The sequence below is a fragment of the Pieris brassicae genome, chromosome 9 (assembly GCF_905147105.1).
Source record: "Pieris brassicae chromosome 9, ilPieBrab1.1, whole genome shotgun sequence".
In the NCBI taxonomy this organism is placed as follows: Eukaryota; Metazoa; Arthropoda; class Insecta; order Lepidoptera; family Pieridae; genus Pieris; species Pieris brassicae.
In genome coordinates this window covers 15,685,469-15,700,792 of record NC_059673.1, presented here as the reverse complement: position 1 = coordinate 15,700,792, position 15,324 = coordinate 15,685,469, and the positions used below count along the sequence as shown (strand labels likewise).

At 32.2% G+C, this 15,324-nt stretch overlaps 1 long non-coding RNA gene across 1 annotated transcript; it reads left to right on the top strand.

Annotated features, from left to right (window-relative positions):
- Positions 1-706: 706 nt before the first annotated feature.
- On the top strand, positions 707-3,783 carry LOC123714451. Its single transcript, XR_006754305.1, has 5 exons — positions 707-841; positions 1,539-1,738; positions 1,879-1,962; positions 2,665-2,805; positions 3,207-3,783. It is a non-coding gene; the product is annotated as an uncharacterized LOC123714451 (long non-coding RNA).
- Positions 3,784-15,324: the final 11,541 nt, after the last annotated feature.

The following is a 15,324-nucleotide window of genomic DNA, read 5'->3' as shown; positions in this document are numbered from 1 at the left end:
TGGACATGGACACTTCGCCGGTTACGCTAATACCAAAAATTAAAAAAGTAAGAACAATTGAATTTCACTGTTGCGTTTACTACAAAGAAATTTAACTTATACTTTAGCTGCAACACTACTTGATAGCTATGCCATGAAACTGCAGCTTATGTAAAACGTTGGTACTTTCAACGCATCGCCATCTGTTAGAATACTTATTCAATCCAGTCAACAGACACCGTGATCAGTTAGAATCGTTTGGAACTAACAGCTATCCCAGGGGGGACGGAGAGTCTCATACAACGTGATTTTTCTTTCGATGGTAGCGCCCAATATAGACGCTCTCCTAGATTCTACTGTGCTCAAGAGATGCCGCTTTAATGAAAAATGTGATTACCATTTCAAACGTTCAAAAACGACTTTGATTTACTTTTACGCATATTTAGAGGCAGATTAAGTAATTAAATAATTCATTTTAACTAAATTATGCAATTTAGCAAAATATTTCTAAAGGATATTTTCTAAAAAATTTACATGTAAATAATGTTATATCAGGTATTTGAATGCCAACTCCCAACGGCAAAAGTGTCAAAACAAAAATTTAAAATTACAAAATACAAACTGACTACTGCTTGTTGCGTTACCATTTTGCTGTAGTTCATTTTGTATTTTATCCTGTTTTCTCTATTGTGCACTCTAGCACGTCGAGTCGAGCTTTTACTTTCTCTGGCATATGTGGGATGTCGGGATTCTGCACTCGGTTCTACAGTGTAAATTGGTGTTTTAAGACTTCGAAAGGACGCTAGTTTTGTGATTTCGGTCACAATGCCTAAACGATGTGTGTTTGGTTGTTTACCTAGTGGTAAGTGATTTATTTACTATAATAGAAAGTATAGAAGTTTAAACTAAGCGATAGAAATACCACGAAAGTGGAGATCCATATATTATCTGCTTGCAGAAGACAGTCTTACTAGCATACTTTACGAAATATTATTGCATGCAGACATAGGTAAGACAGCCTTTTAGGCTTGTCTACTATTCAGATTATTATAGCGAAGCTAGATCTATATGCCTCTCCTAGCGATCTGCCACCCCAAAGGGCTCATTTCGATGTGCAAAAACTTCAGACTATTCTATGGATACTACCTGTATCACAAATCACTTGATCGACTCCAGAAACCAAAATCTTTCCGGGACCTTTCCTTGCCTAATAGTGCTTAATTTATAGGGCTATTATATTATAATAAATTAACTGACAAAGTAATGAAAATAACTGGAAATAAATTTGAGATATACATCTTAAGCAAACTCGTTATAATAAAGCAATGCACCCCTGCCTATGCCGTAAGGGATTACAGGCATAAGTGCTTATGTTTATGCATGTATTGTTTAAATACATACTAACAGAACAGATTATTTTAATTACGAAATTGCGTGGTCTTATCCATCTCAGCAGAAATTTAATTTAATTTATTTCAGTACACAAAGCCACTATGAAACATATTATTTATTAAAACTTTATCAACATATTGACATGCATATTTTATCTTATTTTTCAGATCCCAGCCTTCATTCATTTCCAAACCCTAAAAGATTCCATCAGCCATTCAATTCTTGGGTTAATGTTACTGGTGATTTTGGATAGACTAATGAAGAGATTTTAAAAAGAAAAAAGGTTGTGATGTTCATTTCACCGGTAGAGATCGTAATCTTAATAACCGATTAAATGTTTTAGCCATTCCATCTCTTCATTTGAATGGTATGTAATTGAAATATTAATTAATTTACTTAACCCTTGGATGGTTGAGAAACCATATCATCAATAGCAATTGAATATTCATTGTGTGTTACTCAATGTCTTATAAAGATTTTAGTGGTAAATTGTTTAACTTTTTTCAGGCTTTCATGGAAAACTGTATAGGGTATGGAACCCTAATGAAATGGTCAGTCAGGAAATGGAACTGAACAACCACTCAGACGCAGGTAATTAAAATGATTTAGTAATACATTACAAACAAAGAGATTTATAATTTGCCTGTATTTCTTTTTTGTATATATGTATTGTATGTTTCTGGATTTCTGTATCAATCAGCAATAACAATTAATTTAATAGTTTCTGTATTGCCATTGGTTCTTCTTTCCTAATTTCAGGTTGTTCTGAACATAATATTATAACATTGAAGATATCAATATAAAGTCATCCATATCAGTTAATAACAATATATATTTTTAATGAGTACTAAGAGACAACTCATTGCTTCTGTACTTGTAGACGAGTTCTTATGTAGAGATCATAGACAACCACATCCCCTCAATTAATGCCTAGAAAACAGGTGGCTGGTAGAGTCTGGATAAGGAAGGCAGAGGACAGATTGTTAAAAATCAAACAAAATTGAAAATCTAACTATATATTGGAGGATGGGATTTGTATAAGGAATACAAATCCTCGATTTTGTCCATTTTGTATAGGTAAAAACATGCCGAAGTGCAATTGCCCCTTTCGCTATGTGTTTAGGTATAGAGGTCATTGCGACAGCAATACATTCATAAAATACCTGTTTTTCAAAAGTATCATATCCTCCTACGGTTTTGTGTAAGAGGTTGAGTGCTGCAAGGGTTATATTGCACAAACATACACATAACACTTTATTTTTATTAATCTTGATTAATCTGACATCATTTCAGTTGCCTGTGGCTCAGCATCTACTTCTGCTATAACCACTCAACAGAATGTTAAGCACAACATGAAAAGATGATCAAAAAGGCATTCAGAAGATGCTGCTATAATGCTGGACCATGGTTATTGCAAGAAAAAATCTTCAAAAAGTTGGTGATTATCATATTTTAGTATTTTTAGTGAGTTGGAACAGTTGGGTTCGATTAAGGAATAATGTGTTAAGTTAATCATTGGGTATGCTAGCTATATGCCTTCCAGCTAGTTGTGACTTCGACTTGCGAAAGGAAGGCTGGCACACAGAGTCCTGTCTTGGGAGAGTACCAGTGAAGAGCTTTTTTCACAGGCTGTAGCAACCCCTTGTAGGAGGGTCATCATGTCTATTGTACGTGAGCCCCCTTAAATATTTTTTTAGCCATCAGTAAATTTTTATTTAAGGGCTCCGATACCATAGACATTTTTTTTGCTGTTTTTATAGATACAGAACCCTTATTGCGCGAGTTTGACTTGCAATTGCCTGATTTTATTTAATTATATTTTTTTTTTGTTACAGCTTCAGAAAGAACGGCGCCGTCCAAATTGACAGCAAATAGGTATAGCACTTACCAAAAACAAATTTGTAACTTGAGAAGAGAAATCTACAGACTGCGAAAAAGTTAAGTCATTCATTTAAGGCGCGGCTTACAAAAGCCGAGCATCACAAGCCAAATTGTTTACCGCCATGAAGATGCAACGGCGAAAAAACAAAAGGGTCGTCGTTTTTGTATAAGAGGAGTCCCAAGTGTTATGCCTTGATGCCAAAATATTTTACATTGCCATCAGCAAAATGTTTAAAAAGATTAATTTGTAAAGTAAAACTAAAGCCGTTCCGATAAAGTCATTTATGAAAAATTTAAAAAAGTTGTGCATCATATGCCTCGCGAAGATAAACTGTGCACATTAATCTTTTACGAGATGTCACTTACGCCGCAAGTGCATTACGATTCAGCAACCGACACCTTAAAAGGATTCGCAACTCATGGCAAACAAGTATTTGAAAGCCATGCATTGGTTTTCATGGTAAAGGGCATTAAAAAAGGTACACACAACCTGTCGCTTATTATTTCACCAGTAACCTGAACAAAAATGAATTGAAAGTAATAATACAGGAAGTTATAAAAAAATTTATTAAAAACACGGAATTGAATTTTAATGGCTATGTAAAATTAGCCAATCATAGTGCTATCCCGAAGTGTAACATATTAAAAATAAAAATTTGAACTGGAAAGAAAGGTCTGAATTTTCTATAAGGTACCACGATACATACATCCATCCATCCACCGTCCATGTACTTGGACAATCTTAATTATTTAGGATGTTAAATTTTGTACAGCGCCATCTATGAAAGCAGCGACGCGCTTTATTAAATCAAAAGTATACTTATGTTTTTTCTGAATAAGCACCACCTGTCTTGCAACATATGAACTTCTGTGTTCTTTAAATGTTCTTTGTTCAGTGTAATTTTGGAATGAGGTTCGAAATGAATAGATGGTGATAACTACAGAAAACACAAAACAAGCTTAACGTAATAAAGCAAATTCTATGGAAAGGAATAAAGTTAATGCGTGTCAATTATTTCAAATCTTTCATTTTCCTGATTTTTAATTGTCCCAAATAATTAGTGCAATAAATGAATTTATAAAAATATTAAAAACTTTCAATTTAAACGCATTCAGAAACGATTTTACTGACCTTTTTTTTTACTATAGTATCATTGCTCGAGAAAGTCAGTTTATTATATCTTTATTCACAGTATGAATGGAAACGATCAGTGAAACATGAATAGCCTTTGATGCTTTATAATGAATCGGCTTTACGTGTCTTTTATCTTCAAACAAAATTGCATCCCTGTTCCGTCATAGTAAAATAAGTCCTTAAATTTAAACGTTTAAAAAACCAAATGCTGATCCTTGAGCCACAGCCGTTAGGTAGCGGTTTTTTTGCATCGTTGTTAAAACACTGGCAATTTAAACTTTCGGGGTTGCCAGAAAATGGAATTTTAAATTTGCCATTCCCCACAGTACGGACAAATAAACAGGCCATAGTTTGTAAAACTGCATCGTTTTCGAGTTGCATCCTGAAAAAAATCAACACATTAACACCCATGTATTTCAGAAGTGGCATTTACGCGCCACTTCCTTTTGTTTAATTTTACAACTAATGGGGTTTTGGGAATTTGTGCTATTTGACGCTGTATCTAGTTCCAAGTATTATTTAGTAATAAACATAGACAGAATAGATGTAGAGAACGGACCACGCAAACATTTATAGTCTATGTCTTCACTTACATAATCAACATTCCAGTAGTGGTAACATTTTTCAAAGATAGCTCTCATTACTTCAAGTGGTATAAAAGTTTTTATTTTAATATATTTACACAAAAATTAATTAATTATCTGTAAAAAACACTAACTACTTTTAGTACTTAGAACGAATCACCCCTTTAGATAAAAGAAGGTAATTCCTGGCATATTTGATCGATTCGGTTGTAAGACATACCGAATTCTCGCGGTGATTTGCTTCCTTGGAATTTCGAATATCGCAATCAGTGTAAATATGCTCAACCACAAGTATTACCCTAAATACATATTATTATTTATATTTTTACTTTGGCTTTTATTTTATATTTTAGTTATAGTTGCATGTTAAGTTGAGTTTTTTTTGTTATTTAATTATGCACTTATTGTTTTACCCTCTGTAGGTGTATCTTTTTTATTCTCCCATATTAGGGTTGTCTGGAAGAGATTGCTTGTTAGCGATAAGGCCGCCTGTTGCCTAATAACTTATGTAACCTACTTACTTTTGTTTTTTGTTTGTATAATTATGTATATTATGGTAACAAAGTATAAATAAATAAACTAAACTGATCGAATTTAATATGTTCAAATACTATTAAGAGTAAAGAGAAAACTGAAAAACACACCTAAAAATACATTTATTACTTCCACATATATTTATTTCGAAAACACTTTAGAAAATATGTGTCTAGCTGCGCGTAGTCGGAAGAGGCTTCTATTATTTATAAAGCGTATCAAAAGTCTTTTACTGCCATAATAATTACTTTATCCCGGTTATATTGAGTTATTTTTCAATATCCTGGATTTAAATTGGACATGCTATTCAGGTGTCACAAGCTCTTACCGATATAATAACAAACTAGGCTTATGCATTAACGATAAATTATGTGTAATTGGATCGTTTAAGCTTTCTATAATAAATCTCCATCTTGTATAATGAATTTGTAAATTGCCCATCTACGAAACGCTTTGGACCTCAGATCAATTACTGTGTAAAACCTATATGTTTTTTGATTACTTAATAGTTAGTGTAAGTTAAAATACTAAATGACGTCTGAAAACGAAAGCGTGTAATCATAATTTATTTATAGAATAACAATAATAATCCAGAGTTCCCGGAAAATTCATTTTTTAAAATCGTTTTTATCGCCACCGATTCATGGCCATGGGATTGTTGTATGGATATGTTCAAATATATTTTAAGTGAAACAGTTTGTTTGAAATTGGGTGTCAACTGACTTTAAGGCCCTATCCCAGCACGCATTGCTGTGTCAATGTCTCGGGGTGGACTGCGGTACGCAATGGAGAGCTGGTGCGCTGAGGCGCGCCGGCCCGTATTAACAATTAGTTATGTAAAACTTTAAATTCATGTAATTTTATCAATTTTTTTTCTGAAATGGATTACTTGGCTTGCGGTAAAATATATCGTCTAAATTTTAAAATCATGTTTTATATACATTTTCGTCATAAAATGAATTCAAAGTGTCAAAATTTGTCTATGTTTGGATTTAGATTTCGAGCTTAGTTATTTAAATCGTGTATCGATCTTTTAAAATGGATACATAAACTACTAAACCCCACCATATATTTTTTCCATTCGCAATACTTCAAGAAACGATGACAAAAAATGGAAAGAAACAATGTACTTTTTTGGAGTTGTGCGACCGTATAGGCCCTTAAATGTTTAAAACGACGTGCGCTTATAACATTCATTCATTCATAGGGGCGGTACTGTTGCGACGCTGGACAAAAACTAACTAGACTTATTGAAGATTTTGTAAATCTAAGTGACACTCCAGTTATTGGACATCATCAGAAACTGTGGTAAAAACTAATTGGCTTCAAGCGTGTGTCGATTGTTTACAATTTGAATTAATAACTTAAATATATTTAACTTAACTAATGTTAGGTTACATAACTCCTGTGATATATTTTTGTAATAGGCGACTTAAATAAAAAACAATAAACGAAGCTACAACTTATCTACCTGATGGTTATTAGTTTCATGATTGATATGCCTCCAATGAGTAGATTAGCCGTCCGTAACTTATAATTTCTTGTTTAGCACTGTCGAATCTGTAAAGGTTAATACAAAAAAAATATTGGACTGGACGCTACTTTCAATTTCTATTAAGACCGGTTTCAACAACTGAGTCGACTGATACGAGTACAAAATGCTTTTGTTTAATAGTTCAATTAACGCATAGTTTTTTACCACGCAATTTACATATTTTAATATAATTTCATTTTCAACAATTTCACATAGCTCCACATCCACACAACACAGTGTAAGGCTCAAGAAAACGTTGAGAATATATGGTATAGGATTGTGCGTACGAGGGAGTCCTAGATGGCTTGGGGCAGTTACTCGTAAAATTGCAGTCAGCCCTGAGGGGAACGTCTCAAGACGCCTGCATTCTTATTTGTATAGTATACGTTGTCGCAGATGCTACAATAACTCTAACATAATATATCAAATGTTATAAATTAAGTGTTTTTTCATAATATTGTCTTAACATAGCTTTTACACATTGAAAGAAAACAATTTTTTAACCGGATTAAAGCTATTTGTATTATTATAAACTTATAATTATTTTACATCATTTTAAATTTAAATTTTTCCGACGTTTCGCGTGCTTTACAGTCAGGCACGGTGACTTAAATTTAAAATTATGTAAAATAATTATAAGTTTATAATAATACAAATAGCTTTAATCCGGTTAAAAAAATGTTTTCTTTAAGTGTTTTTTTTAAACCTTAACCAGGTTTAGGTACGATTACTCCCTCATCATAATGAAAGCTACCCGCATAATAAACTTTGTAAATCGCAGACAAGAAAACCAATTATTATCTTAAAAAGACATTGTATAATTTAGTGTTGTTAAATATTTTACATATTTAACCCAGAATGAGATATTTAACTGTCTCATATTGAACCGTAGCGATCTTAACGTTTTTAAAAGTACCGTCGACACTTATAAAATAATATTTTTTCGTTAGTTCACATCGCCAACGTTGTTTTATATATAACGCATATTTTACACATGTGATTGATGTTAAATAGAAATATGTTATGTAGAATATCTTTAGACATAAAAAATTGAGAATATATAATTCTGAAGATGGAACACTACTGTGCGCCCTCTGTAGGAGACAATTAAGTCGAAATGTTTCTTTTTGTTAAGAAAAAATATTATTAAGTCTGCATGTAGCACTCAACTTATTATGTACAGAATTGCTATGTTTATTGGTTTTAGTAGACAACAATACATTTGCGAGTCGCAGCTACCAGGCGCTACATTTCATCTACAGATTTTCATCTGGTTACATTCCATGTACTAGGTTATCAAGGAATCAACCCGGACTTAGCCCCCGTCGAGGGCGCGGAGTCATAAAACTTCTTCCCCTTGCAACGAAATATACCAACACACACTTTCATATACGTTTAGGTTTTCATTGTTTTGAAACTTACCTTGTAAAGGAATGGTATTTTTGCAAAAATCTCCATCCATTAATTTACTAGCAATTTTTTTACAAGTAGTAAAGTATAGCAATTCGGAAAAATCTATCTTCTTGTTAAAACCTAGTCCATCACGGCCGTACTGAAAATTAGATTAATGATACTATTTGAATCGATATATCAGAACTGACATGTTTTATAGAACAGGTAACGCAGGCAGGAGGCTTATCTGATCTTAAGTGATGCTGCCGCTCCTGGATACTCTTGATGCCGAATCACGATGGCGTTGCCGGCCTTTTTACAATTGGTAGGTCTTTTTTTTCAAGAGACTATAATTATCCGTCGGATCGTCCAAAAGTTGGACGCGGAAGCACACACCTGTGTATGACCTTTCTCAACATAGTACAATGAAAACTAAATGCTATTCATCTGTGCCTAAATCCTTCACCTGGAGTCCAAGGCAGATTCTACAGTTTTCACCAAAAGCGTTGACAAAGGCCCTGGAACCGCTATATGAAAGGATCTTTATATAAAATTAACCAATGTTTAAATGTGGATTATTGCACGTTACTGAAGCTGGCTTGAAATTCTAGTTAGCCATTAGGTTGCTTTTATTGGTGTTAAATTAATTAAATTAATCGCGTAGTTCCGTAATAACGGGATTTAATAGCTTTTAAATCGTCTTTATTACTTGAGTATCCAATTTAATTACTTCTACTTAATTTTCTTCTGTATCTACGTAACACATCTATATAGTAATAATTTGAAAAAAGTGTTGGACTTTGTGTTGTACCTTTAGGTCTGAATCAGATTTCTGTTTTTGTTTCGTGATCATTTGTTTTTTTTGTGGCAAGTAGGTGAGCTGTCGAACCTAATAAAATGATGAGATTCGTACGTTGGAGCCACTAGGCCTTTAATCATCTATAATAATAGGTGATTGTAAAGGTCGTATTATCTCAAAGCTATTGAGACATATTCTGTTTCTACAAATAATTTGAAATATTGAGCAGGGCTTACCTTACTGTGTAAGAGCGGGAACCTTCAAAATATCCACCTAAGGTACGATACTCCATTGTTGTGCGAACGGTTTTATTAAGTACTTTGATTGAAAAACGTAATTTCATATACAGAAGTTATAGTTTCGACTCTGAATATTTATTTAGTAGTCCTACAGCTAACTATATAATATATAACGCAAACAATTATACAAAAGATACAGCCTAAGATGAAAAACATATACAAAATGGTTCAAAGATCTACATACATTATTAAATATATTTAACTAAATTATCTCTAATTCGGCTGTGTTGTATGAGGGTGTGTATGTACACATACACAAGAGTGCACTCTTAGTCACTAAAATACTAGCCTCCTCCGAAAGACAATTGTGTCCAAATGATTTTTTTTTCTATAATAACTTAACGTAAAGGGCCACTAACTGGCATGTCTAAGTCCCAAACACTATCGTGTGTAAGGCTCAAAATGTCAATTAAATAGATGTAGAAAAGTGAAATTGGAAGGATTGTCAATGGATTAATATTAAAGTCTAGATCAGACTGGACATAAGTCAAAGACTTCCAAGAAGATACATTATGTAATACAACTGTCATTGCTACGTTAATATATTTGTAGCCGTCTATAATAAGAATGGACTCGGATTCCATGAAATTTTACATCGAAACACGTATAAAAATATTTTCTTTCACAATTTAAAAGCTATTTCAAATGATACTTTATCGTAATAAGTATCAGTAATGGTAGGTTTATTGGTTACGACTTAATTGTTTGGTGTATCACAGCGGTAGTCAGATTCATTTATTTAAAGCATTGAGCTAGTTAATTTCATTAATTTAGCTGAAAATAGTCCGTTAAATTTCGTAGTTCAAATGTACCGTTATTAAATATCTATAAATGAACGACTCTGTACGGTCGTAAGATTCTATTCCAAGCTTCAATTAAAATTGTAATTATAAAAATGTCACTCTTAATTAGTTTCGGTTAGATATCAGTTACGCTTGCCAGTTATTTTTTAAGAATTTAAGTGCCTTCAAATGTGGCTATTTGTTAATTTTTGAGCCATATTAAATTTTACGATTAGCTTGAAATAGATATTTGGTTGGGGACTTTGTTGAATTTAATAAATTACAGTACTTGTAAAGTCTGGTAATCGCGTATTTACGTTGTAACGTTTAAGACTTTAGTGATTGGCTTTTGTTTTTATTTTCTTAAATTGATTAAAGTGATTTGGTTTGTTGTGATTATAGTTCCAGTGTTAGTAGTGAAATATTTTCAATAAATTCCCGTAACTACTAAACCAGCAACAATTTTATATTCTTAGAAAAAACTTAAATCATTTCAAGTTATATTTAGTCTGTAAAATTGTTTTTTTAACCGTATTATTTTGACTACTACACATATAAGAGTTCTTCGATTCCTTTTTATAAATTATAATCGTATTTTTAACTACCGATTAGTATTAAATTCATTAAATTATGAATATATTTTCCAAAATATAGCTAAATCAGTAAGGCATATAGTTGTATTTACAAAAGTAACAGTGATATCAAACTACGAATCAAACTGCCGATAGTGTAGTTTATACTATAGTAAAGGGACTCCTAACAAATACACTTTGAAATGGCCGCCTCACGATTCAAAAACAATTTATTGCTTAGAAGAAACTCGTCGAACACTTTTTATTTGCTCGGGGCGTTTTTCTTCGTCCCTTTTTGTCTAGAACTTTTTAAATACAGAAGTTTTCCATTTCGCCCTTTTCCTGTAATTCGGGAAAGTTTTTATTGTACTTTAATTAATTACCTACATTAGAAAGTTTCGCTTCAAAGTACATCGTGAACATTTTAACTTGAGTTTTACATATATTAAGACACGTGTGATCTATAATTAAAAAGGTAAACAAAGGTAAAGTTTCTGAGTTTATCTCTGGATCTACTGAACTTACTTTAAAAATTATTTTACCAATAGAAAACCACGTTATTTTTGAGTGTCATAGCGTCAACAGTTCTACCTTGGATTAGACTTTTTCGTGTTCGGATTTGCATAGTATGTTGGGACAAAAACGGTCGAACGAAAACGTTCCCTAGGAACGCTGACTTAACAATTACTTGATAAGTAGTGAAGTCTACGAAAAAGTTTAAATTACTTATAAATATATAAATATTATAAATTAAATAAAAATCTAAATAAAACTCGAAGGCTTGATTCCAATGCAATCTCATATTCTCAATCTCTTTATATAGTCCTAAGTTTTCTGGAATAATAAAATTGCGTTAAATTAAACTTACAGTGAAAAATAAATATTATTATTATTATAGGCTCTTTATTTCCATAATTAATAATATATTTTAAGCAACTATATCATATGATTAATTATTACATAATCTGTGCATGCATTAAAAAATACAATATTACTATTAATAATCCTTAAATTTAAATTCCAATCATAATTAATAATTTCATTGTAGATACATTTTAAATAATAAACAATTTAAAAATAATCAAAATCTATTTTGATCCTCCTCCTCCATTTTGGTCCACATCTGTCTGTCTTTTGCTTTGGTGACCCAGTTTGCACCTTTCCTTTTTTTTTCATCAACCCGTTTTTCCTTTGGTCTACCTCTTAGTCTTTTATTTGTTGGTCCTTGCCTGACAGTTACCCTTGGTGTTCACTTTTCCTTGTCCATGCGTGCAATATGACCCGCCCAGTTCCATTTTTGTTTTTGAGAATATTCTAAAGCGTCTATTATTTTTGTTGTTTTCCTTGTTTCTGTATTTATTTTCCGTTGTTGTCTTTTTATGTATAGTAGACTCCTTTCCATCGCTCTCTGGCACACTTTTATTTTGTTTTTAGTGTAGTTATTGTTAATCCATGTCTGGCAGCCATATGTAAGACAAGGTACTAAACATGAGTCCATTATTTTTATTAAATGTATATAATTATAACAAAACATATACGATAAAAGACAACTCCGCCTGTAGGCAAACCCTATAATTAACCAATGCAATCAGCAAATCCTTGTTCTGCAACATATTTTAAGCTAAATCGTAATTTGTTATTCATACAATTGGATAATCCTTCTAAGTTTTATAGCCAAAATTTAAAACACATTACAAAAAGTGATATATTCATAAGACAATTTAATGAAAAGGGTTCACTCAAATACCTATCAGTATAAGCCGGGTTTAAGGCAAAACAAACGAGCAAATTGCCCGCCAGATCCTGATTGATGGATGGGAACCCGCAGATAGTCTTGAACAATTAACTTAACAAAACGAACACGAAATTTGGAGGGAAATTTCGGACTAATGAACTGTACCACGTTGTTATACTCTAAATTAAATGAAAACAATGGCTAAACTACTTTTAGGAAAGCCTTTCGTTTGGACGATTACTACACTTTTTATCTACATTTATGTTATTGAAAGATTTGATTATTTGCATTGAATATACTCTAACAACAGAAGTGATTTTTACATTATCCCTAACAAAAATAGGTAAAAGTTGTTTTCAAAAAAGTGATTGATCCATATGAAATCTTCGATAATGTAACCCAAGGTGTGAGAATACCAATAAAATCTCTATATAGCTTACATTGTGAAAACTATTGACAATAGAGCAAGCAAGATATAATTTTATAGAAAGTCTACAATAAAGTCCGCGATATGATATACATATTTAATGAACTGTACATCCATTGGTGCATATACCTAACAGTACAGTAACAGAGACAATATTTATTTTTAAAATATTTTGGAAGTTAAAATCCAGCTGTCCAAAGTCGAGACAGTTTTAAATAAATCTTAAGACCTTAATTATGTCTTTATTATCTTTCTTATTCTAGCTTTATTGCTTGCGAAAGTATCTATAAGTTATTGTGTTATTTAGAAAATAATTTGTTTCATTTTTTATTCTCAACATCGTATCGTTGTTGAGAATAAAAAATGAAACAATAATACGACTGTGATATCAGGGGTGAGTCAGTTACAATGTGTATATGAGCTTATTGTTGCTCATCTACCATGCAATAGTAATAACTTGGAGCTACATCTAAATTGAATCGATTTTAGCCTCAAAATTAAAGGAATTTAAGCAACAATCATGCCGAACAAAGTTGAAACTCTTTAGAATTTACCTGTGCAGGAGCGTGCACGGAGCACGGAGCTTGGAGCTTATTTGCAGACGCCAACTAATTTGAAACCTTATTTGTATAATAATATGGTTCGTTTTATGATTTACCAGGTATAAGGCTTATAAAAGGGGTTGTATTATTGGAAATTCCTGAATGTCGAAAACGTCTGATATCAAATGTCGACGACGACAGTTTGAACTGCGATTGGAGTACGGACGTGTTGGCTTTCCAGTTACGTGAAGGAGCATTTTGTTTGAACGTTTTCAGTTTTAAAATACATCGATATATCGATTGTCTATGTTTTTTGTATGCATTTTTGCAAACTAGAATGGTACGAATACTTTGAAGTTTATGTATAAAAGTTTTCCGTGTAAGATTGGGCATGGCAAAGATTCAGTTACAATAGAAATTTTATTTATAAATGTTTGCTTATACTCGGCGCACTGGTACTTAAGAAAAAAATACATTGGCAATAAAAAAATATAAAAACTTAAGGAATTTCAAAGTGTGAGGGGAGCAAAGATGGCAGACCTAGTTCATTAATAAGAATGCTTAGTGTGGATATCGTTGAATAGTGAAAATATACGTTGTTCTGGATGTAGGGAATGAGGTGTGTCTAGAAGGTACACGAAATTGAAATAAATGAACTGAATTGAATAAAGCTTGCGTAAAGCTTTATCCTAAACTATAGGGAAATTAAAAACCCGTAAATCGGAATAGATTTTTAGATAAGAATTGAACCTTCAAGTCAATTTCCAGGAAATCTGATATTTTATAAAAATCAGCCTCATGTATAACGATATCATCGTATTTATTGATATACAATAACTAGAATTACAAATACTACTCAGGTGACGGCCCTCTGTCTGTACTGTAAAAAACAGTATTACAGAAGAAGAGTATACCCAACAGACCATTAAAGATATTGTTAATAATATTAAACCAAAAGTAAGTAAAAAGAAAACAAATTAAAAATTAAGTCAAAAATGACTCCATTTCACTGTAAGCTCAATAAAAAATAATTTAATTACTTGGAAAATGCAACATTACCTATAACTTATTCTTCTTACCTAGAAATTGAAGTAAATAAAGCAAGAAACGAAATTTTATATTAATTTTTAATGTGTTTAACCCTTGTTTACGTTTGTTAAAGTTTGTTTTGAGCGGATTAAACTTTGGTACAAGCAAAAGGTTTTAAAGTATTATAGGATTATTTGCTCGTAAACTTTTAATGTCTTCATAAAGCCTTTATAAAATTAATTGGATGAAGCGTCTTTTGGTTTTTTCATTGTTTATTTAGAGATTTTTATTATACCAATAGATTTTTAGTGTACTAAACAGATACATAGAAAATTCATTTTAAAAAATGTTTATTCGATATATGTGAAAAACTGAGACAGGCTGTCGGAGACCAGTACCTCGGCTTAATGGTAGAGGATCTGCTCCACCTGATAGATGTTGGCTGGAGGTGGCACAGGACGGGGCTGAAAGTTTCTCGTTTCTGAGTTCAAGATACAGTGTCAGCGCTGTAAGTCAATACGATTTTTTGAAATTTCGATTCCGTATTATTGAAATTTTGTACCACACGATTCCAAGTTTACGAAATCAGTTGAGCAAAACATCTAAATTGGGTTTTGTTAGATGACGTCATTAGTGTCCAGTGCAGGTATACCTGCTTAGGAAATTTTTAGAAATTACATATGTTGTAAGAGCTATCTATCCCTTTCT